This window comes from Alligator mississippiensis, chromosome 4 (assembly GCF_030867095.1).
Source record: "Alligator mississippiensis isolate rAllMis1 chromosome 4, rAllMis1, whole genome shotgun sequence".
NCBI classification, from domain to species: domain Eukaryota; kingdom Metazoa; phylum Chordata; order Crocodylia; family Alligatoridae; genus Alligator; species Alligator mississippiensis.
The window spans coordinates 120,308,289-120,334,036 of record NC_081827.1 but is presented as its reverse complement, the minus strand read 5'-3'; the positions used below and the strand labels follow the sequence as shown (position 1 = coordinate 120,334,036).

Genomic DNA, 25,748 nt, shown 5'->3' with positions numbered 1-25,748 from the left:
AGGAAACTGAGATGAAATGGTGTTTTGACTTTTTTGAGATTTTTTTTTTTTTAAGTTCCCTCTGTGTCCACTGCAGGCTTGGTTTCTAATTCTCACTTTATTGATCATTTTTGAAAAGTAACATCAGATTAAAATGTCTCATTACTTAGACATTTTTACCATTTCTCAATTTTATGGGTAAACACAGGTGAAACAGACCAGATTTTTGTTAATTTCACATACCAGCCAAGGTGCCAGATTTTCTGATTTACCATAGTTAAATGGATGCTTTTCAAGGATGTGGCCTTGCCATTTTGATTAGACGTCATGCCTTATAAATAAGTATGACTAGGCCTAGTCATTATTTAGACTAAAGACAAACTAAAGAAATAAACAGGTTGTTTCAGGAAGTTGGTTTTGGCTGTTAATGAGAAAACACTTCTCTGTCTCTTTGCTGAACCAATAAAACAGCATGATGATACTGTATTTAGAGGTGCCTTACCTTAAATTATTTCTCCAAGAATTAAGTTTTATTAACCATTCCTTGGATACATTCTGCCTTGCATAGTTACATTTTACTTAATGTTCTTCATTTTCAAATGGTTATGGCTTAGGCTTCTTTTTTTACAATACTTCTTGAGACTTTTTGTTTAAAAATTATATAAGGATTTGAGGATATCAGACTTGGATGTTTGTAGTAAGATTTATGTTATTAATAAACTTGGTTTCACAGTTCTATGTTGCCATTTTCAGTGGTAATATTAAGCTAAACAGTTAGAATTTGTTGGACTCTCTTACGGAATAGTGAGGAAAAATTATTTCATGCGACCATACTTAGCTATTTCCCATGCATGAGGCATTTAGCATTAGCTTCTGGAATTATCTATAAGCAAGGGGAATGAAGCATATGCTCTGACTTCTATCGAACCATTCTTCTGTCAAGAAGAATGCTGTAGTATTATCTCTTGATAATATTTATTTCAGGTAATTGTAGGGAAATGTTCAAAAGACTGTGTAACTGATTCTTATTAGAACGTGATCATATATTCAGCAAACATTGTTGACACAGGCATACAGTATATGAATTAATCCTTGCCATAACATCTTTTGAAATGGGATGGAAGGTTACATGCTCATTATAATGACATGATTTGTGAGAGCACGTGTATTTTTATTTATTTATTTTTTTAAGTAAAATCAACTTCCTACTCCCTTGGGATGGAAATCCAAAGACATAAGTGTTTATCACTCTGCTTGGCTTATTTTGCTAGTAAATCCCTTTTCCTATAATTAAAGGGGCTTGAATGTTTCTAATTGATGCCAAATCCAATCTGAACCACCTACACAATTCTTTCCAATCCCCACTTCCCACCACTATCTGGTATTTTGTTTGCACAGTCATTATTCATTAATTGTTTTCATGACCAGGGAATGCAAACAGGGAAATCATATTAACAAGTAAGAGCTCTAACACATGGTGATGAAATCTGTATTTTTTTCCCTTTCTCTTTTTCATGGTCTTTTCATACACAAGCCAAAAATCTCTCATGGCTATGAGGCAAACAGTTTTATTTGTGCATGAGTACTAACATGTGATATTTTATTCCATAAAAAAATCTTTAATTCTTGCCATTGTCCCCACTGAAATTAAGCTAGTTATAATTTATGTGTAAGAAGCTACTGAGCTCATCCATTACAATTGGAGAGGCAAAATAAATCTTCTTGGCACTAGGATTTTATAATAATAAAAGGCAGTCAAGTATATCCTTTCTTCTCTTTGCCTTATTCTACTCACAAGGTTTTTCTGCAGTTTCATGTTTTGGCTGTGTCCTTTTGTCCAGAAGTTTTGCCCTATTCTTATGCGACTGTCTTTGTATCACCTGGTGTGTGGTCATGTGAATAGGCCATAAGGCTCACTCTAGGACTATATAAGAATTAAGTCCCTGGCAAAATTCCCATCGACTGAAATGGCACAAAATTTGGGCCCTAAATAAAGTCATTTCTTGTACCTTCCCTGTTTCCATTTTTTGGTCAGTTGTAATCCTAAATTTTTAATAATAACCATGCCTCATTCTTGCTTAGTGCTTTTTACGAGTAGACCTCAAAGCACTTTTAAAAACAGAAGTGAGTATCGTTGTCATTTTACAGATGAAGAAACAGAGGATTAGCAAGGAGGAATGAGTTACTTGAGCAGCCCAGCAGCACACATGGAAATAAAACTTAGTTCCTATGAATTGGCCTAGTCCTCTGATCATGTACAACTCTGTTTTTCCCAATTCCATCACCCTAAATAGATGGAAGCACAGCTCACTTTAACGTGAGTCTCATATACTGTACTCTAAAGTAGTGTTTGGTTGGGGGGGGTTGTTTTGTTTAAAGTATGCTGTGTTTAATGAAAAGTAAACCTAGAAGGATTGATAACATCCTGACTCCATTACATATGGGACATTTGAAACATAATGTAGGACTTACACAAAAGACAACTCCATACAGGTAAGATGGCAAATCAACTCCTCTGCCTTGTTTTATAATACATCCATGGTTTTGTGATTCCACTGAACCAGTCTGTAATGTAAATTATATTATGAATCAGATAGGGTTTAAAATAAATCTTAAACTGAAAACCACTTTTTGGGACTCACCATGGAAAAAATGGAATGGAATATCTCGTATCAGAAATATGTATTGAATTAATTACCGTAAGAAGCCCATCTTCTTTTTGTCTGCTTCCCCTGTGCCCCATGTCCCCCAAAAAACTCATGCAAAAATTTTTTTTAAAAATGCACAAAAGAAAGCACAAAGAAAATGCAACAGTTACTTCTGGTCTTGTAAGATTTAATAAACTGATCAGTTCCTTGCATAATTAAGTCACAAAGCAAATGATAAATGTTGGGCTCTGCTTGCAAACAAGAAGAAAGAAAAATAAACTGGTGGAGATATCAAGTGAAAACCGAGGAGATGGCAATGTCTAGGGAAGCTAAATTGGTTGAAGGTGCATAATGTCAGATTCAGGCAAGGGCAATCATCCAAAAGAAAATGGAATTGGATCCTTGTGAATATAAAAAGAAGTTGTGGCATGTTCTTTAATGCTTTGTCCCCCTCTTTAGATTTCATTTTCTGTGTTCTACTCTTACAGTAAATAAAACTCTAGATACCTGAATTTCTTATATCTATCACTAATCTTTTGCAGGCAGTGGCTCTTTCAGTGTTGCTATCCTGGGGACTATTTCTAGGGTCTGTTTTCAAGTCATCTGTCTCATGCTTTCCCTATCCCATTTTTTTTATTTTTCTTCATTGATCTTCTTCTCCTTTATTTTCTTTCTTTTCTCTCTTGTGGTCCTTCCATTTATTCCCTTTCATTCTAGCCCCTATGCAACTTTCTTTTTCAGGATACCTTTTGTTTTTTTTACTGATATCATTTGCCCATGATCCCTCTACATGGTGGGAAAGCAGCTATGTTGGCTTGCATACCCTTAGGGCCAGGCATACAGTGCCTGTTTGCCTTTGGGCCTCCTGGCCTGCCTGCAGAAATGGTAGAATAGAGGAGGGAGAAGATGTGCTACAGAGTTGACCTAGGAGCGTTTACTTCCCATAAGAAATCAAGGTGTGAAGCAGTGGACATCCCCCTCCCTCCCCCTCACCCTTTGCACTCTGTATTAGTAGTAACTGCCCAGAGTTGTCTCTATGTGCAGTGTCTATGAACCATATATTTCCCTATTCTAGCAAACTGGGGAAGGCCAGGGGTGGGGAGGAGGAAGAGGAGAGGATGACATGGTGCACTGCTACAAGTTATTTACACAAATATTGGGGGGGGATATTCTCTGATATTCCTGTACAATCTTTCTGTTACTGTAATGAAGGGTTGTCCAAATTCTAAGCAACTGGGAGCTGCACACCCCACTGACTTCTCCAGCATGGACTGCACCACTTGAAGTGGTTACAGCTGTTCATTTCCCCTGCCCCTGCACCATGTACTTCACCATCAGCTTTCCAGCTGTGGGCTCTCCTGCTGCAGGCTCCCCTGCTGCAGCATGCTTCTTGTGCACCATGCTCCAGGCCACTAGCTCTCCTGGCAGTACAGGCTACCCTCCCTCTCCCCCCTGGGATGGGAACATGCAGTGGAAACTGGAGGAGGAAGGGGGAGCCCTGGGGCCCCAGCTGCTGCAGCAGCTGGAGCTAAAGGGCAGGAGCGGCTGGGTGGGAGCTCATGGACTGCCATTTGGACAGCCCTGCTAAATGAATCATGTTCCAATTTTACACTCCCACCTTTCACATCCTTCAGAATCCTCTTTGTGCAGATAATTGGAGAATGAAATGTTTCAGCCTGAAACGTATTTGGAAGGCGGTTGACCATGTGAAGCAGTGAATTGTAATGGATACTTACTGGTAGCTGTCATGACTCCCATGATACTTGTGCCCATAGGGATGAGTTCTGCAGATCAAGTCCGGGGTGGCTTCAGCAGGATTAAGGCAGAATAAATTTGCAGGATCAGCAAAGCTGGTATTTTTAGAAGCAGGAAAACAAACCCTAACAAAAGTTGCATTTCTTTGTAATTGTAAGAGGAAATCCAACTTATAATTTAAGTTGAATTTACTGAGCTGTGAAGTTTGTACTGTAAGTGTGAAGCTGAATACTGATTTCCTTTTCTCCTTTCCAGTGAATCGTCTTGGGCAACAGAATAGAAACAGTAGCCACTTCATCTAAATCAGGCAGTGGAAGGGGCAGGATCTCTCCATGCAATAGTGGTGTCAAAAGAAATGAAGGCTTGAACCCAGGCCCATAGGATTTGCATAATTAATCACTGGTGAGTTATGTTTGAATGTGGTCTCATTTGTGTGAAGGCTGAAACCTTTAAACAATCTCTTTGAACCTGAGAGGTGGAAGGGTTACTAGACTCTGTTCCTTTGCCAGATAATTGACTGGTTGGTTTCAAAGAGAATTGAGTTGTCCAGGCTACCAGTTAATCCTAGGAAATCCTGACTGTACACACTCACAAAAATACTTTTTTCCTAAAATGAATAACTTTCGGGTGAAGCCAAACTTGAAAGAAAAGACAGAAGCTGCAGCAGTTGGTAGATTGTGTTAAACAGCAACAGCTTACCTTTTTTAATTGATTAGTTGTTTTATACCCTGAGTATAACGTTACATGGTCTGAGAGTACAAGCTGTGAGGCTCTGATAAGAGAAACACTGACTGGCTGCTGTCAAGCTGAGGATGATTAAATGTGTCAGGTCTTCCCCTCTCTTTGACAAGAAGACTAAAGTCCCTAAAGCCTTTTATGTAACTGCTAGGAAAATGTTTTCCTTCACAACCTTTTTCCCCCCCTTTCTTTTTTTTTCTTTAGGTCTTTCAATTGCATACGTGTGCATGTGTAAACCAACCCCATCTCAGGCAACCTTTTGGGGATGCTCTGTAAGAAAACAGCCTAATGATGTAACCCTCCCAGTGTAGTCTCTGTTATCAGTTTAGTATGTTATAGCCTCTCTCCATGGATAATACCCAACACTCATTTGTAGATAGGCTCCAGTGGATTTCTCCCATCTGTAATTTACTTGGTAAAGCAGCAGCAGCAATCTGTTCTTTTTAGAAATTGATGACACTGCTGTTCCAGGAGACTGCACGTGTGGAACACTACAGCACAGCTTACAACACTCTTCTATATTTATAGTATTGTCCTGCCAAGCTCTTTCTGCTCTTCCCAACTGGTATTGCAGAAGTGAATTGTTATTGGTGAGTGTTAGCGTGATTTGGAAAGACTTTAACTTTTTTTGTCTTCTTATTGGGTTTACCCTTCAGTGTGCTTGCATCTGAAAACATCTTTCAGTAACTAGGGAGGGCAGACCTTTATGGAGCCCCACTGGTTTCAGAGCAGTTCAGCATCTGCTTGTGGATGTTCCCAAGATGATGATATTGCAAAACTGAGTCCTTAAGAACATGTAAAGTTAATGGTGCTCCTTAAATATTCCCTCTAAGAAAATATTTGAGTGGATTGAATCTCAATGCAATTACAAGCTGATTTGGAAGTTATACTTATCTGGAAAAATATAGCTATATGCAATCCTCGATTAGTACCAAAAGATAGAAAAGATAGATAAGTACCAATTGATAGAAAAAAAATGAACTGGTAGAAGATAAAGTTTTAATACCTAATAAAACCAGGCTAAAAGTTGAAAGCCTTTAATCAATGGAAAGTTTGGAGTGCCAGTTTTTTCACTGTTGTAAATGTAGATTGCATTTTTGGTAAATCATAAGCTACCTTGCCCTTAAAATATCGTAGTTTTTATTAACCTTGTGATTATTTTCCCTGCCTCAGTACCAGCATAGTAGCTGCTATCTTGAGAACTGCTTAAGGAAAAATTGTTTTGTGTTTTCTGAGAGCTTAGAGCCCCAGTTCTCAAACAATACAACAAATTTCTTCCTAAATCTAGTAATGATTAAGTGGGAAAGAGGGGAGGGAGTTGGTAAAATTGTCAAAACTGAAGTATGGGTGGAAAAGGGTGAGAGAAATGAGATTATAATGGAAATGGTAAGATTTTGTTTGTTTGTTTGTTTGTTCAGGAGGATTTGGGGGGGCGGGGGTTATTTTCTAAGCAGGGCAGATGCCTTTTTAAAGTTTCCAAGTATTACAAACTGGGTTTGTGCAATGAGCATGTCTTATCTTTTAGTCACAGAGCCTATATAAATCCTATTCCTTATTTCTAGGTTAAATAATTCTCTTGTAGTTGAGGTGATAAGGCATCTGTCCTTTGGCCTTGAAGGTTTCAAGATCAAGAACCACTGGTGACCATGGTATCTTTGGCTGCAACTTATTACATAAGCTCTGGACCTTTAGGACATAAATGGAGAAGTTAAAGAACAATAAAAATAAGGATCACTCTCAAATCAGAAAGTATATCTTGGGTTACTTATGGTTTTGGGCCTTTGAAACCAAATATAGCTGGGATACAGGTTGCAAATTTATTTTGCAAAATAACTAAAATTGTTAGCAATAACGTATCATGAATAACATTGATGTGATTCAAATTGCCTCTATTATTTAGCTATGTTAATCTATCCTGTTGTCTCTGCTTTGCTACTGTTGTTGTATAAAAATGCACTTGCATTCAAATGCATTTTTCTTATTGCAAAAGATCTGATCAAGAAAACCCCCCTCGCTGGCCCAGGGCTTTAGGCACATTAAAGATAGCAAGCAGCTGAAGAGTTGTCCATTTACGTTTTGGTTTAGACTGTATTGCTCTGTATTTACTTACAAAAGCAATATTTTACTATGTAGTTTTTTGGTTCCAAGTTTCATCTTTATCTGTAGTTTATATTGTTCAATGCAAAATCTCCCTGGTCAATTTCTTCATTCTTTGCATTTATTATACCTTTTATCCTAAGCACTCAAATTATCACCATCCTTCCAGTAAAATCAGTGTTATATAGAGATGACATGACAGTACAAATACTTGCAATAAACCATAAGAGTGGAAAGCATAAAGTCTGCATGAGTCTGGCTATGCAAAGAGCTGATGGCAGGGGTAGAAAGATAGATTATGTCAAATCCTGTAGCTTTAAGCCTAAAATCAACAGCATTTGATCATTTGATCTTGCAAGCCAAACTGCCCTGAATAGTTCCAAAATTTAGCAAAGATTAAGGACATTCTCAGTCCCTCATCTCCATAAGATTTTCTGCTCCTTCCGCTTCATCCCAAACATTGCTGGATTGCAAAGATGATACCCTTCAATTTAACATGATAGAAATTTCAAACTATCTAAAATTCACTTGCGACCAATGGTCAATGATGGCTGGATTTTCAAACCAACAAAAAATATTGGTTAATCAGTGGCTTAAACTAACAGCTCTTGTTTTCATAAACTTTGCTTACAACCATAGAAGTGTAAGAGTTGGATAGATATCTGGTGGTCAATATTGAGCTTTTTTTTCTTTAAAAGAATATAACTTTAATTAACTTTTAGAATTTGCCATTGTTAAAGGGACCTTATTTACTCATATCAGCCTGTTTCTGTATGTCTCTGGAAAATGTCCCAAGAGTCATCAGCAGGGATCCACATTTTCTGTTTCCCGTGGAAAAATGGAAAAAAAAAAAGCAGATTTCTCATTTTACCAGAGGAACCTGTGGATTTTGAAGTTTTGCCAAGAGCTCTCTGAAGGCTGGCAGAGTTCCAGCCTGCAAGGGGCTGGGGGGAGCAGGAAGAGGGCGATCAGGCAGGAGGCACCATGTGTATGTATATATACATGGCCACTAGGCAGCCTGGAGAGTAACTTCTGCAGGTAAGTCGGGGGGCCGGGGGGGGATTGAGGCCCCTATAGGGAGGGAAGGAGTTGGGCAGAGCGCAACTGGGCGGTGCATGGGGCTTGGCCTGCAATATGCAGCTGCTTGGACTGCAATATGCAGCTGCTGGGCCCCAGTGGGGAGTGGGACAGGACTGTGGGTTGCTCGTCCGGGGGGCAGGGGCTGGCATTCCCTGGCACTGTGTGCTCTCCTGGGGTGCAGGAGGGAACCCATGTCCCCCAGGTTTGTGCATGAGGCAGGGACAGAGGGCTGCCCACTGTAGGCTCAGGCTCCCTGCCCTGCTGCCCTCCCCTGGGGCCTCCCCAGCTCAGTGGGTGTGACCCAGCTCTTCAGGGAACAGTGGGGCTGCAAGAAGAAGCTCCTTGCTGCTGCAAGTCCTGCACTGCTCTGGCGAGGTGTCCCTTGCCTGCATGGCAGCAGCAAGTGGCACAACCCTGCACTGTCTTGCCTGCTGTAGCCATACAGGCAAGGTTGCCTTGCTATGGCAGCGCAGAGCTTGCAGCAGCAAGGAGCTTCCCATTGTAGCCCTGCTGTTCCCTGCAGCACTGGGTCCCACCTGCTAGGCCGCTGAGGCACCAGGGGAGGGCAGCAGGACGGGAAGGTGGCCTACAGCAGATAGCCTGGTCCCACCCTGCACACAGATCTGGGCAGCATGGGTTCCCTCTGGCCCCCCCTTCCCTGGAGTGTGTGCAGCAGCAGGTAGCTGGCCCACCCCTGCCTGAGCCTGCAGTGGGAGCGGAGGAGGGTGCATGGGCTCTGTACTCAGCTCTGCTGCAGCAGCCACAGCCTCCTGTGAGGTGTCAGTCTGGGTCCCTGGCTCTGCAGCCCTGGCAGCTGGGGGCTCCCTCCAGCAGGAGGGCTGGGGTGGGCAGGTGGCTGTGCGGGGGTGGCTAGGGGCACCAGCAAGGCAGGGGTGGGGAGTGAGAGGCACGAGCAGGGCCAGGGGGCTGAGAGGGGGTGGGAATGAGTGGCACCAGTGGGGCTGGGGAGTGAGGGGCATGGACCTGTGTTCTGTGAGCTAAGGGGGCAGAAGGAGCTCTGGTTTTTCATAATAACCCTAACTCAAATGTCAAAATTTATAAGTATTTAGAATTTATTTTATTGTGTTCAACTGATACTTGGATATATAGTGACCTTTCATTTTAATCATGGATTTTTCGGTATTGATCAGAGAATTTGCAATTTTTTAAAAATTATTTTATATATTTTATCAGGGTGAAACCAGGATCTCTGGTCATCAGCTGTGTGTTCAGTTTCAAAATACTCTCAATCCTCTGTCCTGCTTTTAAACCCAAAAGGAAAGGAAAAATAGCAGATGGTAGTGGTGGTTCAGTATTTTCAGATGTCAGTGCTGGGTTCATGTTCTGAGAAATACCTGTGTGGACTCTGCATGCAGAGTGGCTGATTGTGCATGTATTATCTGCCCTGCTAAGGATAGAAATCACGAACGAGAACTACTTTTAATATAGGTTTGACAGTTTTTGTTTTCAGAGTATGCTTTTTGTTCTGTAGTTCTGAAGGTTCAAAGACTGTCAGGAACAAGAGACAGAAATCATAATCTCTTCCCTCCAGTGACTAAAGTAATCGTGCTTTCTTTCTTAGGTGGCAGAGGATGGGCTGACAATACCCTTTAATCTATACTGAATTCCAAATTATTTTACTGTCTAAGGTTTTCTTAATGTATCCGAAGTCTGAAGCTCCTGGGACTACAGCTGAGGTTGGGGAGGTGGGGAAGAAAGACTGTCCATGTGCTAATAAGATACGTATCCTCCATTATTCCTTCCCCCCCCCCCCCCCCCCGGTAAAAAATTGTTCTCTAAATAAATTTGCCTGTAGTTTCTTGCCTTTGAGTCAGATTCTTGCCTTGGGTAACTATAAGTAGGTTTGGTTTGTTTGGCAGTATTTTTTTTCTATGTAGAAATGACTGCTGTAATTTTAAATATTTATAAAATGTTTTACCTCTGTACCATAGATATGGAATTTGCTTTAACTCTAACATGGAAAGAATAAAAATTAGCCACCTCTGGCCAGTGTCTTAGAATTGAATGTGTACAAAGCTATTTTATTTTATATTAATTCATAAGAGTGAATCAATTCACTGTTCTGGGAGCATGTTACTATGTTGAACAGAATACAATTGGAATAAAATCCAATTACATAAAAACAAAACAAACAAAGCAACCCCCCTACATGTACAGGCGGAAAGCACCCTCAGTGCTCTTTCATCTGAAGAACATGACGGTGTGAATTGGCTTCCACCTTTGTTTTGAGAGGTTGCTGTGGTGATGAATAGGCTTCTTAGAGTGCATGTGTGCATGTGCGTGTCCTATTTTTGCTATATAAAACTGTGGTTCTAATTACATAGATTTTCACCTCAATGGCAGTGCGTATACTCTGTTAATAGTTAAATCTGTCACTAAAAAGCATACAAGAATACAGAATTAGTGATTTAGCAGAACTAGTTACTGACATGATCTTAATCTGTTGATTGCTTCCTTTTGACGCCAGCTAGTGGGAGGCTGCGCATTCACCACGCTTTAGATTTTTCCATTGCATAGAACCTGAGTTACAGATAAGTCTTGTAGTTTCTTTGCACCATAGACACAATCAGCTAACTTTGCATCATTGCTTGCACTGTGGGAGGAAAGTGGATAGTGAAAAGATGGATAAATATTCTTAAAGGAAAAGACAAAGGGAGTGGTTCTTTAACAGGATTTACTTAACATTTCAGCAAATTAATTAATATCAGAGGGCGGGAATTCAGGGAACTGATTTATTGTTTACTTTTAAATTCTGCTTGTAATCATTACAGTGCAGTATTTTTTTCAACATTTGCCGCAGGTCAAATTGTACAATATGTATTTTAACATTCAAAATATAAAAATCACCAATGCAAGTTGTATAGAAGACGTATATCTATATTGCATAGATATACAGGTTCTTCAAAGTGTTCTCAACGCTCTACTCAAATGAGGGAATAGTACCAATCTTTTGCTCTTGCAAACATTGAGGATGTAATTATCCGAAAACTAATCGGAAAGGTAAGTTCTGAACGTTAAATCTAGAAAATGGCTTTTAACTGCATACTGTTTTTAAATATTTTCAACTATATAGTATTTCTTTAATAGTTTGAACATTGTTACAGAGGTAAGATCTCTCTACAAGTATTATTCAGCTATATGAATACTAGATTTTCATAAGAACAGAAGAAATGGATGGTACATCTGCTCACTTAACCATGAATCACTTCATCTACAGAGCAGAACTCCAGAATTCTACATTAACTTGACTTTTCCCACAAGACAATCTAATAAAGCCATCAAATTAACCATCATATATGAACAGGTCTTGTGCGATTGGCAGGCACTATATAGTCCTGACACCTGTGGGGAGACTTGCTCATTAATACTCCCTTTGTTCCTACCATCAGTGCAGCTGCACCAGCGATATAACACTTATAGGAAACATTTATACTGGGTGGAAGGGATGATCCAGGGATCTGCATTTTAGCAGGTCAAAGTTTGTCTCTTCTGCCACAGAATTCCTGTGGCATCCTGGGCAAATATGGTTACTTTACATGCCTCTGTTTTCCATCTGCCAGATAAGGATAATTTCACTTTCCTACCTTTACAAGAGGAATGATGAAGATGAATGATTGGGAGGCAGTTGGCAATGTTAGACATTTATATGCCTATGTGTATGAGAGAGAAGAAGGGAGAAAACTTTACAGTTACAGGGCCTTTATGTGGTACAATATTTGGATCTCTTGCCTGTCAGGACAGCTTTGGAGGCTAAAGACATATGTTTTGCATGCATTAAACATGTTTATTTGTAATTTATCACTTTCTGAAATATTCCTTGAAAAAGGAATTCACTTCTAAGAGTCTGTGTGTGATTGGCAACAGCTGTTCCCAGTCATGTTTTAAATGGCAGCCATACACTAGCACCCATTAAAATATAGTGTGTGTCAGGAAAGCTTCATGCACACGTGTGCAGACAAAAAAAAAACAACTTTCTGTTTTTTGTTAAAGTATAGAAAATGCCTAGTGGGCTTGAGTGTGCTCAGGGATGCATCTAAAGACCCTGCTATGGTACTTTCACAGCATTAAGGGACAGTGGAGTTCTAAACAATTTTCAGCAACATGCTTGTAGAGAAAGGGCCTTGAAGGATGGGTTGTAACAGCAAGTCATGAGATACGTTGTAGAAACCATGTATAGGCTAGCTGCATGTCTTTTAATTGTGACCCTTTAGTGAACCTATGTTACTATTTAAATGTGTGTGGTTATCCATTTGAGGCAGCTTAATGTTCTTCAGAAATTGAGCTAAAAAAAATGAAATTGCTTAATTTGAATCAGGATGTTAGGATAGTGGGGTCTGCCTTTTCAGTCCTGATATCCATGCTCCATTTTGTATCTTCATTCAGAACTATAAATTGGAATCAAATGTTTCTGCTAAGGCTACTTTCTGGTATTACCTGAGGCAACCTTGGATTAAAACAAAGAGCCAAAAGCACATAGAGTACAATGACTTCAGTAATTGCTTACACAAATAGTTTTATGTGAAAGGATTAGATGCATCAATAACTGACTTGCTAGATTATTTAATGGATTTTAGAAAGAACATAGGCTGGGTGTAGGACAGCTGACTGTAAAGTTGTGCAGCAGACAAATTGTTGCTACGCTCAAGATGCTGGTAGGAGGGTTGTGGCTCCCCTGAACCGCACAGAGCCTGGTGCTTCACTCCACGGTTGTAGGGGCACCAAACTAAAACTCCTTGGAGATGTTTTAGTTTGCTGCGCCCCAAAGTCATTTAAGGCGCATTACACTGCCTAATGTGCTATGGTGACTGGAATTAGTACGCAGTACGCCACCAACGTGTGCAAACACCATTAAAGCGGTGCAAAAGCATTTAACCTGCTTGCTTTTAAAGTGTTGAGCGTACATGCCCCTTGTTTTGTCTACACACTCCCTCTCATAACAGTTGGGTGTTAAAGGAGAACAATTTGCATTTTCAAAAGTGGAAATTATTAATCCCCTTTTTTGACATACAAATAATGCACTGAAATTACCCTGATGTCGCCTGCAAAAAATTCTTTGCATAGGATGTAAGGCTTCTAATTTTTCCAGATTCAAATCTGGACCAGAGCCCTAATCTTACATAGCGATTTCAGATGCAATCATCTGCCAGCTGAGAATTTTCAGGAATCTAGCCTGCTAGGCCTGATCCCTACATTTCCAAGAAAAAATGGTCCCTGTCTTATCACCAGAAAAATTACTCCATTTTTTTTCACCAACAATGGGAGCTGTAATGTAGGTAAGGGACAAACTTTTTCTTTTTCTTCATCACTATGCAGTGAAAACTGGAGATGCTTCTATGGCACGGGGATAAAAACATTGGAGCTTTGATAATTGAAAAAAATTACTTTATATATTCCCATTTCCTTTTTTCTCTCTCCTCCTTTACCATGTATGGCTGTTTTTACCCATCCACCCCCAAACATGCCTTTTTCTCCCAGTGTGACATCCTCACATTAGATTTTGTGAAATATTGTACAGATTTGCACATAGATTTCCTAAGGCTGTCAGTTTGACACCTTTTATGAATACTAAATTATCTGAAGATAAAAAAAAAAAAAGTGCTGAGGTGAAAACAAGTTTGACTTCATTTACAATCCTGTATTTTACATAATTTGAATTTGGTAGTTGAACCATTTATTCTAAATGAAGTGTCTATAATTTGCATGTCTCAGAGCGGTTTTGTTTAATACATAAAAGGCAGGCTCTGAGCTTGGATATATTATATTCTGTTGGAGTTTTTTTGGTTTTGTTTTTTAGTCTTTTTAGTGATGAAGAAAGAAGGCTAGGTGAGCTGGATTCTAATTCTGGTGGGGAGCAGGCTTGTAGGGGCTCAGTGTGGGCAGGCTTTACTGTAAATAATTCTTCTAAACAATTCCCTAAGTAGGACATTTATATGCCCTTTTCACTCCTGAGGAAGCTGTCAGTCTGGGCCTTGCAGCAGGGCCCAGAGACTTACCCCAGATTGGTTCCCTGTGATTTTCTTTAATTGTAATAAGTGAGTGTTGTCCACAGGTTACTATCATTTTATAGCTGTACTGATGCAAGTAGAGCTGACTAGGTTTGAGGAGATTGAGTGAAGCTATGAGAGAGATCCAAAGTGTGAAAAGAATAGTCTGGGGTGGACTGGGAGAAGGTCACAGAGCAGATGGGGCTGGGGGAGGGAAGTAATGCTTTCAGGTTTGACAGAGTAAAGTTCAAGTGAAGACAGAGGGAAGTTAAATGGCACAATAAGGACCATTTGTTTTAGAGATGTTGGAGACAATCAGCACTCTCTTACCCCTCTTCTTTAAAAGAAGAAAACATTCCCTTCTTCCCTGAATTTAACACAAAGAAGGAGCTCCCAGATGTGAGTGTGCTATGGATTACTGGGGAAGCCAGGGACTGAGAAGAGCCAGGTCTCAGACAGGCTTGCCCCCTGTGAAGCCATGCTTGGGCTGGCTGCAGGGGGTCCTCCCAGGAGAGGGAGACCAAATAAGGATGCTTTTTGGGGAGTCCCAAGGAAGAACTTTCTCTTTCCCCTTGAAAGGGGTAGTTGATCCTTTTTGTGACAGTCATATGGCTGAAAAAAATCCAGCTGAGCTTTGTAAGATGATGCAAGGTGATGGTAAAAAATATGCTCCGAGTGACCATTATTGACTGCTGGATCATCTATTAAGTTACAGCCATCAAAGGGAACTGGCACATTAAAAATAACAACCCCCCCCCCCCCTCTGATTTTTATTTGTCATTAGTGAGAGTTTTGCAGATCAGTTGAATTCCTTTAAAGCTGACTATAGTTTCAGGTTTTACTCTGTTCATGAATTGATCTGTTTCTTAAAGACCTGGAATGTAAATGTATAAGATCTGTAAATTAGCTATAGATATGCGGAATCTTTTTGTTGCTCACCTTAAGGAAGAAATATTGTTTTTGCAAATGGCTTAAACTGCTTATGCACTAACTGAAAATCCTTAGGTAATTTATTGCTCCAGAACAGATAGCATTTTCTGATGTGACTTAAGGAGCAGCTTTGCAATTGTTTTCATCGGCAGCAGTGGCAGTCCCTTTTATATAAGGGTGACTGCTTTTTAGTGAATAAAGAAGTCATCAACTGAGGAGGTTGATTTGAGATCCACATGTTTGATTACAGATGTGGCAAATAGTTCTGGGAGGGAGGAGTAGATCCTGGTCATGTCAGGTCACAGCTCTTTCCCTGTCTTTCTTCTCTATCTTCCTCCATGGTGAGGTGAGCTTGGTCAAAATGTTCAGTGCTTTGTCATACATCACAATTCTGTTGAGAACAGTTTAATACTTGAGTCTCTTAGGTATTGGTATTAATATTGCATTTCTTCAGATTGGCCTTTAAGCTGTCCTTAAATCTCTTCTTTTGCCCACCACTAGACCTGTGACTACTGGTGAGTTGGGAGTATAGGACCTATTTTGGGAGCTGATTGTCAATCCTTATGACATATCCTGTTCATTGGAGTTGGTGGCATATAAATGTGCCTTCAATGCTGGTGGTTTGCTTGAACCAGGGTGTTTACATTCATTCTTCTCTCTTTCCAATTGATATGGAAGATTTTCTGAAAACATCGTTGATGGTAATGTTCTAAAGCTTCTGTTTCTTATATGTTGTCCAAGTTTCACACCCATACAGTAGGATAGGGATGACAACAACCAGGTAGATAAGAAAGCATGGCTTGTTTCCTGCTATCATGATCGTTGAAGACCATGTTTTCAGAGACATTCAAAAGCAGTGCTGGCAGATTTTATTTTGTGTTTACTTTTTAGGTAAAGTGGCTACCCATGCAAGGAAAATACTGAATATTCTCTGCATATTGCCCTCTAATTGTAATGCTTGAAAGAGCAGCTGGTTGGTTAAAAAAAAAAATCTTGGTTTTCATGACGTTGATAGTGATTCCAAACATTTCATGGGCTTCCTAGAAGCAATCACGAGTGAACTGAAGCTTTTCAATTGAGTGGGCACAAACAACACAGTCTTTGGCATATTGAAGATCAGTAATTAGAAGTGTTGGTTTTCTTGGATTTGGAACATGACTGATTAATATGAGGCTTCCAATATTGCGTGGGAGAGAATCTGATTCCAGATAAAGTCCATCAATAATGAGATGTGAAAACTGCTATACAGATGGAAGAGTGTTGATGCAATCACACATCCTTCCTTGACTCCAGGTCTTGTAGTGAAGGGGTCCATTTCTGAGCCATTGCTGACGATGGTTGCTGTCACACTGTCCTGAAGGGCATCCAAATTTCATCAGGATCTTCCATAGGGCCTCTCTTTTGATGGAATCAAAGGCTTTAGTCAGTCTAACTTTGCATTCTTTAGAAGTGTGATGTGGACACTTTGTGACAAGTGTGAAAAGTGTGACAACTTCGATGAAGTTGTCTTCAACCATTAGAGTTTCAGTTCAGGAGCTCTTGAAATTACTTAAGGAGCAGTGGTTAAAGAGTCCTGAGAGGACTTCAAGAGCAGCTGCACAATCCTACTTCATTGACTAAAAGAAGAAAAAATGATTGGCTGTGTATGCAGGTTATACATGTATCTGGTAGGGAATTTTTCAGCAACTTTTTTTTTTTCCTCTGGGAAATGATATGGGAGGAGGAGGGGTTCTGCTTAAGAGAGTGCCTCCTCCTATACTTAGCTTGGAGATGAAGGTTCTGGCTAATTTGGATTGGTGATTATGTCAATCTCACATCCCAGGTGGTGGCCTGGCCATTCTGCCTATTTTGGTATCAAAATATTTTCTTTCTCCCAAAGAATAACAGTTGAAAGGCCTTATGTTTTTCCTATTGGAATAGGAAATTTTCTGAAATTGGAAAAAAGTGGGGGGGGGGGGAGGAAGGAAGGATTGGAAAATAGTTTTCCCATCAACATCTAGTCTTCATAAAATACAGAAAAATTTGGGAATAGTCCTCATTGGCATCATGGGTGCCTGTACATGAGCGCAGAGGCTGCTCTGATGGGCTGCGATTACAGCGTGTTGGAGCAGAGTTCATTAATTGAGTCTGCTGGAGTGTGGCAATTGCCGTGCTCCAGCAGCCTTCCATGTCTTTTGTGTATCAGTGTCCCCACACTTCAAAGTGGGTGGGGGTATTTAAGAGAGAGAGGAGGAGAGAGACTTTGTTATTCATTCCTTTGGAAAATGAATGTTTCATTACAATTTTGCAACATTTTTCCGATGTTCCAATTTTGCAACATATTTTGAAATATTTTGAGTAAAGAAAATCTTTTTTATCCAGCTCTGCCTTTGAGCTTGCTACTTCCTACTATATAGGAGGATCTTTTCTCTAGTCTGCTTGGTCTTTTGGATGAAGATTTGTACAGTACCAAGCACATGATCAGTAATTTTCAGTACAAAGTTGTGAAGATGCTCTTGCAGACTGATACCTTTGTATGAGTATAATGCACATAGGCTAGTCCTAAAAATCCTTACTATTTAGCATAGTTCAAATATTAAAGTATCCTACAATGTATTACAAGATATAGTTATATATTTAATCAAAGAATATGCTGTCATTTAAAGGTCATTTTTAAATGATCTTTAAATGATTCATCAAGTTGGTGTGCGGGCCGGGCGCGAACCCGGGACCTTGGTCGCGCTGCATGCGGGCTGTGGCTGGCAGCCTGGGCAGGCGCCGAGCTAGAATTAGGCACAGACACTTAACGGTTGATTTTAAGATTGTTTACTTACACTGAGATGGTCGCGGTGCAGGCTGGAAACTTGCTTGAGTTGCGGTTACAAACAGAAAACACGAACAATCACGTGGAGTTTGCTAGGCTCCACGCAGACAGAACTCCGGATGTCCAGGACAAGGGCACCTCAAATAGAAAACTCGTCGATACATCTTATAGAAAGTTACCACGCGAAGACGGGAAGAGGTGGGCGGTGGATCAGGCCGCCAAACTCCTCTGAATAACACACAGGGTATCTATGACCCTGCCGCGCACCCAGAGTCCCCACGAGATGGCTGCGGAGTCCTCTTCGGCTTGGGCGGAAACTGCTCAAGCCTTTTATACGGCTAGCAGGCCAATCGCTAGCCGCCACGTGGGAATAATTTAGCACTAGCCAATAGCGGGACACAAATTTGCATACGAAGAGCGGGAACTCTTTGCACCGTGCATGTCTGTGTTGCAAAGAAAATGCACCCTGCAAAGACAGCTGCAAAGTGGCGGGAACTCTCTCCTTTGCACGCGGGTTCTCTGTGCAGCAGAACTCCTCCGTGCAATGAAGCTGTATACCCACAGGGATAATTCTTAGTGCTGAAGCACACACAAAAAATCAGACCTTTGGGTCATGACAGTTGGAACCTGGTTTCTTTTGTAAAAATGTTAGAGACTGTTGAAAGTAGGCTTTTGAAAAGCATTCTTCAGGCAGCTCCTTTATTTTGTTGCACAGGAAGGCTGACAGAAGAACTCCTGAATCTTTTCAGCTCTTCAGTTGTAGATAGACTATATGAACCTAAATATATGACGAAGCTTACCTGTCACATGGACACATGAATGGGATATATGGGGGAAACCCCAGGTACATCTTCCTGTCACCTTCCTCTCCTCATCTGCCCCCTTCCCCCTCCCCCCCCCCCCAAAGGTTGTGACTACTTACAACCCTTTGATTTAAACCCTGTAATTAAAGCTTTAATTGATGACTCCTAAAACAGCAATACTTGGTAGAGTTGAAACCTGAACTGTGAAAGTCTGTCCAATAGTAGCATAATAGTCATCCAATCATTTTTTGGAAATGTATGAGTAATCTACAGTCACTGAGTACATAATGTGAAGACATAACTGTAGTACTATCTCTCTTTAGCTTGTATGGCAGATTTTATAGCAAAATTTGAAATATTTTTGCAATAATTTGGGAAGAATAATTCCTTCTATGCAGTATGTATCTGATTTCAGAATAAAGAAGGTGTGTTTAAGTATAGATAAATGAACACTGTCAAAATTCCTTTTTCCTAACAGGTTTTCTTTAAAGCCCTATAGGCTAGAAATGAGCCTTGTCATTCAATTACGTGTTTTAATTTTTTTTTTTTTCAAGAATAATCAAAGCAAACTTTGGGTTCACTGTGCTCTTCCCCAATCCCAACTCTCGCATGTGCAGGACTGTTCGTTATGTTTAGAAACATCAGCTTCCAAGTGGCTATCACACTTTCCAAATGGCTTCCTCTCCATAGCAAAAGCAGCAATATGGAATGAGAGAGGTTTGTTTCACTTGAATGTATCTTTCTTTTCTTTTCCTGAATATTGAAAGTGGCTGGTTTGTACTTTGAACTAATTGCCAAGTCATCAAATGACAGGAATAAGCAATGTGGAATTTCTCACCTCATTTTTTGTGTTCAACTTGCTTAAGAAAATGTGGCAACTTGCTTAAGGAAATGTCAGGAAAAGATATCCCTCAGTATTTGTGTGAAAATTGTATTCATGAAAAGGAATGTGTGCTGTGCGGTATAACATTTTTTCTATCTAGCATGTAGTACTTAAAGCAGATTTCTAAATACCAACCTGATAAAGGCAACATGTACATTTATATTATCAAGCACTTTGGTTTTTAGTACTTCATTATAAAACCTGAACTGATCACTCATGAAATGACTAAAAGTAAATACAGCTGATTAAATTATGACACAAGTTTTCACTGGGCATATGGGAACAGTCTTTTAGTGTTGTCACTATTAGTGAAACTCCACTGTTGCTGTTAGAGGCCATAACAGATTGTCACTCTGTAATCATTAATAAAGTTTAGCTCACTGTAAATTGTTTTAGCCAATGAGCTTGCCATATGCTTTCCTGGTAGCAGGCATCTGTGTGCACAATAGAAGGCCAGATACCTGCCTCCTTTATCCAGTTCCTTGTCTTGCCAAGGCAGTGGAAAGCAAATGAATAGCGGATTTATGAGACAACAAGGGATTTACTTTAATTAGACAGAGAGATCCTAAGGTATCACCAAGGAGACATAGCTGGCTCCATATTATCTGTTCTTTTCTTCCCTCCTTCAATCACAGTCTCTCTCCCCCCATCATGCTTTGCATTCTGCAGTGGGATGGAGCATGGTCAGCGTGAGTCATACTTAAGTACCCAGTGGTCTGTGGGGTGGTCACTTTTCTAACTGTAAGGTGCCTCCTGACTTGAGGTCAAAATCAAACTGACATCATCTCACCCACTCCCTCAAGTTCTGTGACAAGTATATTCCAGGTGGATCATATCCATTAAATCCTATCTGGTGTATAGCTTTTACTTACCAACTCCAAATCCATCAGCTATTAATAACCATTTGAGTTCATCTTAGTCTGTGCCCATCATACCCCTTAGAAGCATGTTGATTCCAGTGCTGATATGCTGAAAAGAAGCCATGGGTCTTACGCTAATTATGTAAAATATGCAGCACACTTGCATAGGGCTGTTTCTGCACCATGACTTATATGATTCACCGGGTAGATATTGTATTTACGCAAATTCAAAATGAGGTATTTTACACATTCACCATGGGTGGGGGGAAGCTCCTTGTCTTAAGATTCAAGTTCAAGTGGGCTGCAGCTGAGGTGCCAGTCCTATCTGTACCTCCCCTGCCACCTTATTCTCACAGCCTCTGTTCCTCCCCCAGCCAAATAGTGAAGGGAGCAGTTATGGCACTGACCCTGGGGCTGGGGCTGAAGCAGCTGCCACTGCATAAACTGCTGTTTGGCCGGGCTGGGGCTGGAAGCAGCATGTACTCTATGCTCCCTTCCCTGAGCCAGAGCAGGAGCAGTAGCTGCAAAAGGAAAGTAACCCATGGTGCAGGGGGAAGATGGGGGGCCAAGCAGGAAAGGGAGGTGCAGTACATGGGGCAGGTAGCAGGGGCAGCAGGCAGGTGGGGGAAACAAGTGCCCAGGGATGCAGACACTGTGGGGAGGGATGTCGGGTTGCAGGCACTGGGGGTGGAGGGGCAAGTGGTAAGGGTGGGCAGATGCCATGGCAGGGGTGGGTAGGAGGGTGCAAGTTGTGTGTGGGGGAGGGGCAGGCAGCAGGGGAATACAGGCACCATGTGGAGCAGGCATGGGGAGTGTAGACACTGGGAGAGGCAGGCAGCTTGGGGTGGGGGCAAGTGGTTGTTGGGAGAAGTCCCATTCATCAAGAGTGTTATGCTACTTAGAGATATTACTTCTTGTAACTACAGACCCTGATCTAGGGGGGAAAAACCCATAATTGCTTGCTTAACTTCAAGTGTCTGTGTAGTCCTGTTGTTTTGAATAGGACTACTTGCCTCGGGTTTGCACAATTGCTTTACGGTAATATATTCATTTGGCACTCTACCCTTTTATAGGGTTGTGTGTAGCTGATTAAACTAGGAATTCACGTAAGAGGAAATCCAGGTGTTGAATAACATTTTTGTTTGTATTGTAAAATATGCTCTTTACAACAGTTATGAAACTGGAATTAATGTATCGGAGGGAGGGGAAGGTACAAGATAGTGGCATCAAGGTGACCAAGGAGTATAGGTTATAAAGTAATTGTAACTACTAATTGGCAGCTAACTTTTTTTTAATACAAAAGTTTTCAGTTGTCATACTTGGTCATAAGGATTATCTACAGAGGTTAGCAAGATATTTGTTTTCCTTTCTCTAATATAGACTTAGATGATAGCACAATGGTTTAATATTATTAACTGTTGGTCACTGTCAAAGAAAAAAGTGAAGAGTGAATGGAGCAGTGATTTGCTTCAGCATGGCAAACCCTACATTGCAAAAATTACTTCTTCCTTGCAAGGATCTTTCTTCTTCTTTTTCAAATTGTTATGTTTGCAGAGAAGTGATAACTTAATTCTTCCAAAGTGAATTTCTTTTCCTACAGCCTCCTTTCAAGTTTTTGAAACGTCGGTATGAAATAGCAGAATATAATGTAGTTCATGCTAAGAGTATTCTATTCTTAATTCTGAATAAATCTCCCAAATTAAAGACCTATTTTTTTATTGTTGCCAACCCAGTGTATAAAAAGATTAACACCTTCCTTGTATGTGAGCATCTAGAAAAATATTTCAGGTTAAGTGCTAGTCTTATTATTTAATAGATAACATTTAATTGAAAAAGGTGGAAAGTACTCTTTCATAGTGTTAATGGATGTATCTTCATCTTTATTCTGCTCTATAGGTGAGGATATATTTTATCATACCAGAGTGCTAGCTCTGGTATGCTGGTGAAATTCCAGATGTGAGCAGGTGCATCCTACATAAGCATTTGTTGTTTACAATGGATACCAGACCTTTCACTTCTTACACTAAAATGCTGTGTAAAGTTGCTGCTGCTGCTTCTTGAGTCCTGTCACCATAATTACAGATTTTGCTCCTTCCCCCCAATATGAGTCATATAGTATGGCTCTGTCTTTAACCTGGCTAGGTTTTTCCTGGTGCATAGCTGCTCCAGGAGTCAGCCCACCAGCAGATGTTCCACAGCCTTTCACCATAGTTGCACATGGAGGTTTTTGATAATGTTGATGTCCTTTTTTAAGGCTAGGTACAGACAGACAAAAAGCCTGAGGCTGAATCAGTTCAGTCTTTGCAGGTTAGTCTAAGCTGCACAGATTGAAACAGAAGTGAACAGACATTTACCTTTGATTCAGGAAATGCCGCCACATGCCTTTAGTGGTTCAGGCCAGAAGCCAGGGGGTGCTAGCGCATGGCTCTCTGGCAGTGTGTTCACTTCCTCTTCCTGCTGCCCCAAAGGTCTCTGGGGTTTTCAGGCCAGAATTAAGGTAGCAGGACTCTGCAGGGTTGCTCATCACTTCCTCTTCATGCTTCCAGGAGCCTCTGGGATATGTAGTCCACAGTTGCAGCCAGCAGTAAGTTTGAGCCAGGAAGGGGTGTTTAGCACCCCCCTCCCTGGCCCCAGACCCCAGCCAGGGCTTGCCTGGGGGGTGGGGCAGTTCCCGCCTCAGACTGAGCTTCATCCCTATCTGAACTTGTCCCCCTGAACCGGTTTCTGATCACTTCTACTCATTGTGTTATTTCTGTCCCTAGCCCTTGAGACTTTTAAAAGCTGACTGGGAAATTGACTTTCACAATTCCCATTCATTCCAATAGGAACCCTATGGCTCTTGTAAGATTAAAAAAATCTCAGCTGTAATCTATCTTTATCTGTCTGTTTAATGATTTACTTCTGTAAGATGTGTGAAGTATTTCAGTGAAGAATAATAATTTTTGTGCTTCTGTAAAATCTTACTTATCTATTAATCTACTTACAGAGCAGTGTAATACAGCTTTTGAAAATACTGTAATCAAGAATCTGGATATTTGCTTTGTAGTGTGAAAAAACACAAATACATTGTGTTCTAAATATTCAGTGATTTGTGTTGATTCTAAATCTCTGTCTGGCATAGGTAATTGGACTATCCATATTTGATTGGTTTTGTTTTTTTTTCCACTTATACATAGTATGGACTTTTTAAACAGCATATTTTTGTAGCTGAATCCAGTTTGCTCAGAAACAAAGTAAATATTTACTTATTAAGCAAATAAAGGAAATCTTGGATAACGCCCTTGAAAAACCAAGTGAGGAACTTCAGACAATACATTAACTGAGACACAATCCCACCCTTATTGTGATATGTGAAGGGGCAGTACTATCTCAACCATTGGCTTTACACCATTGCATAAAATATTTGTTTTACTGTATTTGAGACTGAGCTATGAAACCATTTTCTGTGTTTATATAAGCTTTAAAAGACTTCTTATCAAATTTTGAAATATATTTCAAAGTATGCAACTGTCATTACAGGCCTTGACTGCTTAGTTTATTAGCAATATGCTGCATTGTAAAAAGCCTTTCATAAGAATTTTAAGCACAAATGCCGCTTGTATTTTAAAACTCCTCAATCTGATTACCCTGAGCTGATGAAAGCATGATTATCACAGCAATTTTAGATTTTGTTGGGGTTATTTTTCCAGCATTAAATTAGCATGCTTATTAACTTGCATTTGTTTATGGACCAACTATAGTTCAGCTCAGGATGATTTTGGCTGTAAGTTCATATACTTAATCCTGCAAATTTCCTGTAAAAATCTTTGGATTTGATCCTGAAACCTTGTGAAATGTTGCTTCTATAATACCTTTTACTGTCTGGGAACATGTAGAGGTGATTTGCAGGTTTTCAAGGAGGTACTGTAAATTAATAGAAATTTCTAATGCATGGATAAAATGAATGGGACTGAATTTGTTTTTATTGAAACCACACTTCCTAATTAATTTATCTGTGACTGATTCAGCAGAATATCTCGTCTTGAGATTCCAGGGTAAATTCCATCCAAGAATTTTCAGCCATTTGAAAGCAAACTTCATATCTCCTTTGTGAAGAGAACAGGTAGTAATAATCCCATTTTACTGGATTAAAATGAAGCACTAAGGCAACAAGTTATTCAGTGAATTCATCAAAGGGGAACAGAAGCCAGATATTCTAACACCTCTTTTTGTGCTTCAGCCATTAGAAATTTAGGCGTGCACCAATAGAGATTTTTGGGCCAATACCGATGGCTGATTTTTTTAATGTGTCATATCGGCCAATATGGATCCAATTCTTAAATGCAGCTCCGCAGTATGGAGTGTGACATTCTGCTGCTAGGTCTGTTGTGGAGGAGGGAAGGGATGTGGGGGAGGAAGATGGAGACCCCCACAGTGAGGGAGGGAGTGGGACAGGGGCAGGTGCTACACAGCTGGGGGGGGCAGGGTATGGGATAGAGGTTCAGCTTGTCCGGAGGGAGTGGGCAGGGGGGAGCAGCTTCTGTTGCTCCATGCACACCGGGAGGTCATGAGGGGAATGTACCCCTGATCTTGCACACAGGGTGGGGCGGGGCACTGCAGGCTGAGGCTGGGGCTGTACTGGGCTCTTCCCAGCCAATGCTGGGCCGGGCTATGCTAGGGGCACATGGCTCTGGGAGCAGGGGCTACAGCAAATTTTGGAATGGCTGCAGCCTCTCCAAACCCCTCTCCCAGTGCTGCTGCTGCTGCTGCCTCCTACCCCAAGCGCAGCCCAGCCTACCCCAACCCCCCACTGGCAAGAGCCTTGCACAGGCCAGGACCTAGCTTGCAGCGGCAGCCCACTGTTGCCCTGTGCACAGAACTGGGGGCACGTGCCCTCCCGGGGTGTGTGCAGCATCTGCTGCCAGCCCCCAGATGAGCCACAGCTCCGTCCCATGCCCTGGCCTGCCCTGCCTTACACTGCCCCACCACAGCTGGGCAGTGCCTGCCTCTGTCTCAGGCCCACTCCCACACCCTCCTTCATCCAATCTAGGCAAATTCCTTAAGAGCTGTGCATATGTTGTCATTTAGCTGTGTCTATGGCAATGTCAAGGATGACCTTTGGGCCAGAAATTGCTTGGCACCAAATGGCTGTGTTTAAGGGTCTTGTTGACTGTGCTTATTATCTTTA

General features: G+C 40.9%; 1 protein-coding gene across 5 annotated transcripts in view; it reads left to right on the top strand.

The window, feature by feature from the left end:
* EPS8 (epidermal growth factor receptor pathway substrate 8) overlaps positions 1–25,748 on the top strand; it is a 195,370-nt gene that overhangs the window by 42,413 nt on the left and 127,209 nt on the right. For 3 of the 5 annotated variants that reach the window (XM_059726541.1, XM_019489522.2, XM_059726543.1), the window contains exon 2: positions 4,638–4,784. The exons of 1 other annotated variant lie outside the window; for it this stretch is intronic. The gene's annotated coding sequence lies outside the window, so the exon portion shown is untranslated. Of the gene's footprint in view, positions 1–4,637; positions 4,785–5,567; positions 5,711–25,748 lie in introns of all 5 variants that reach the window. One more of the 5 variants, XM_059726542.1, reaches the window with a different exon arrangement.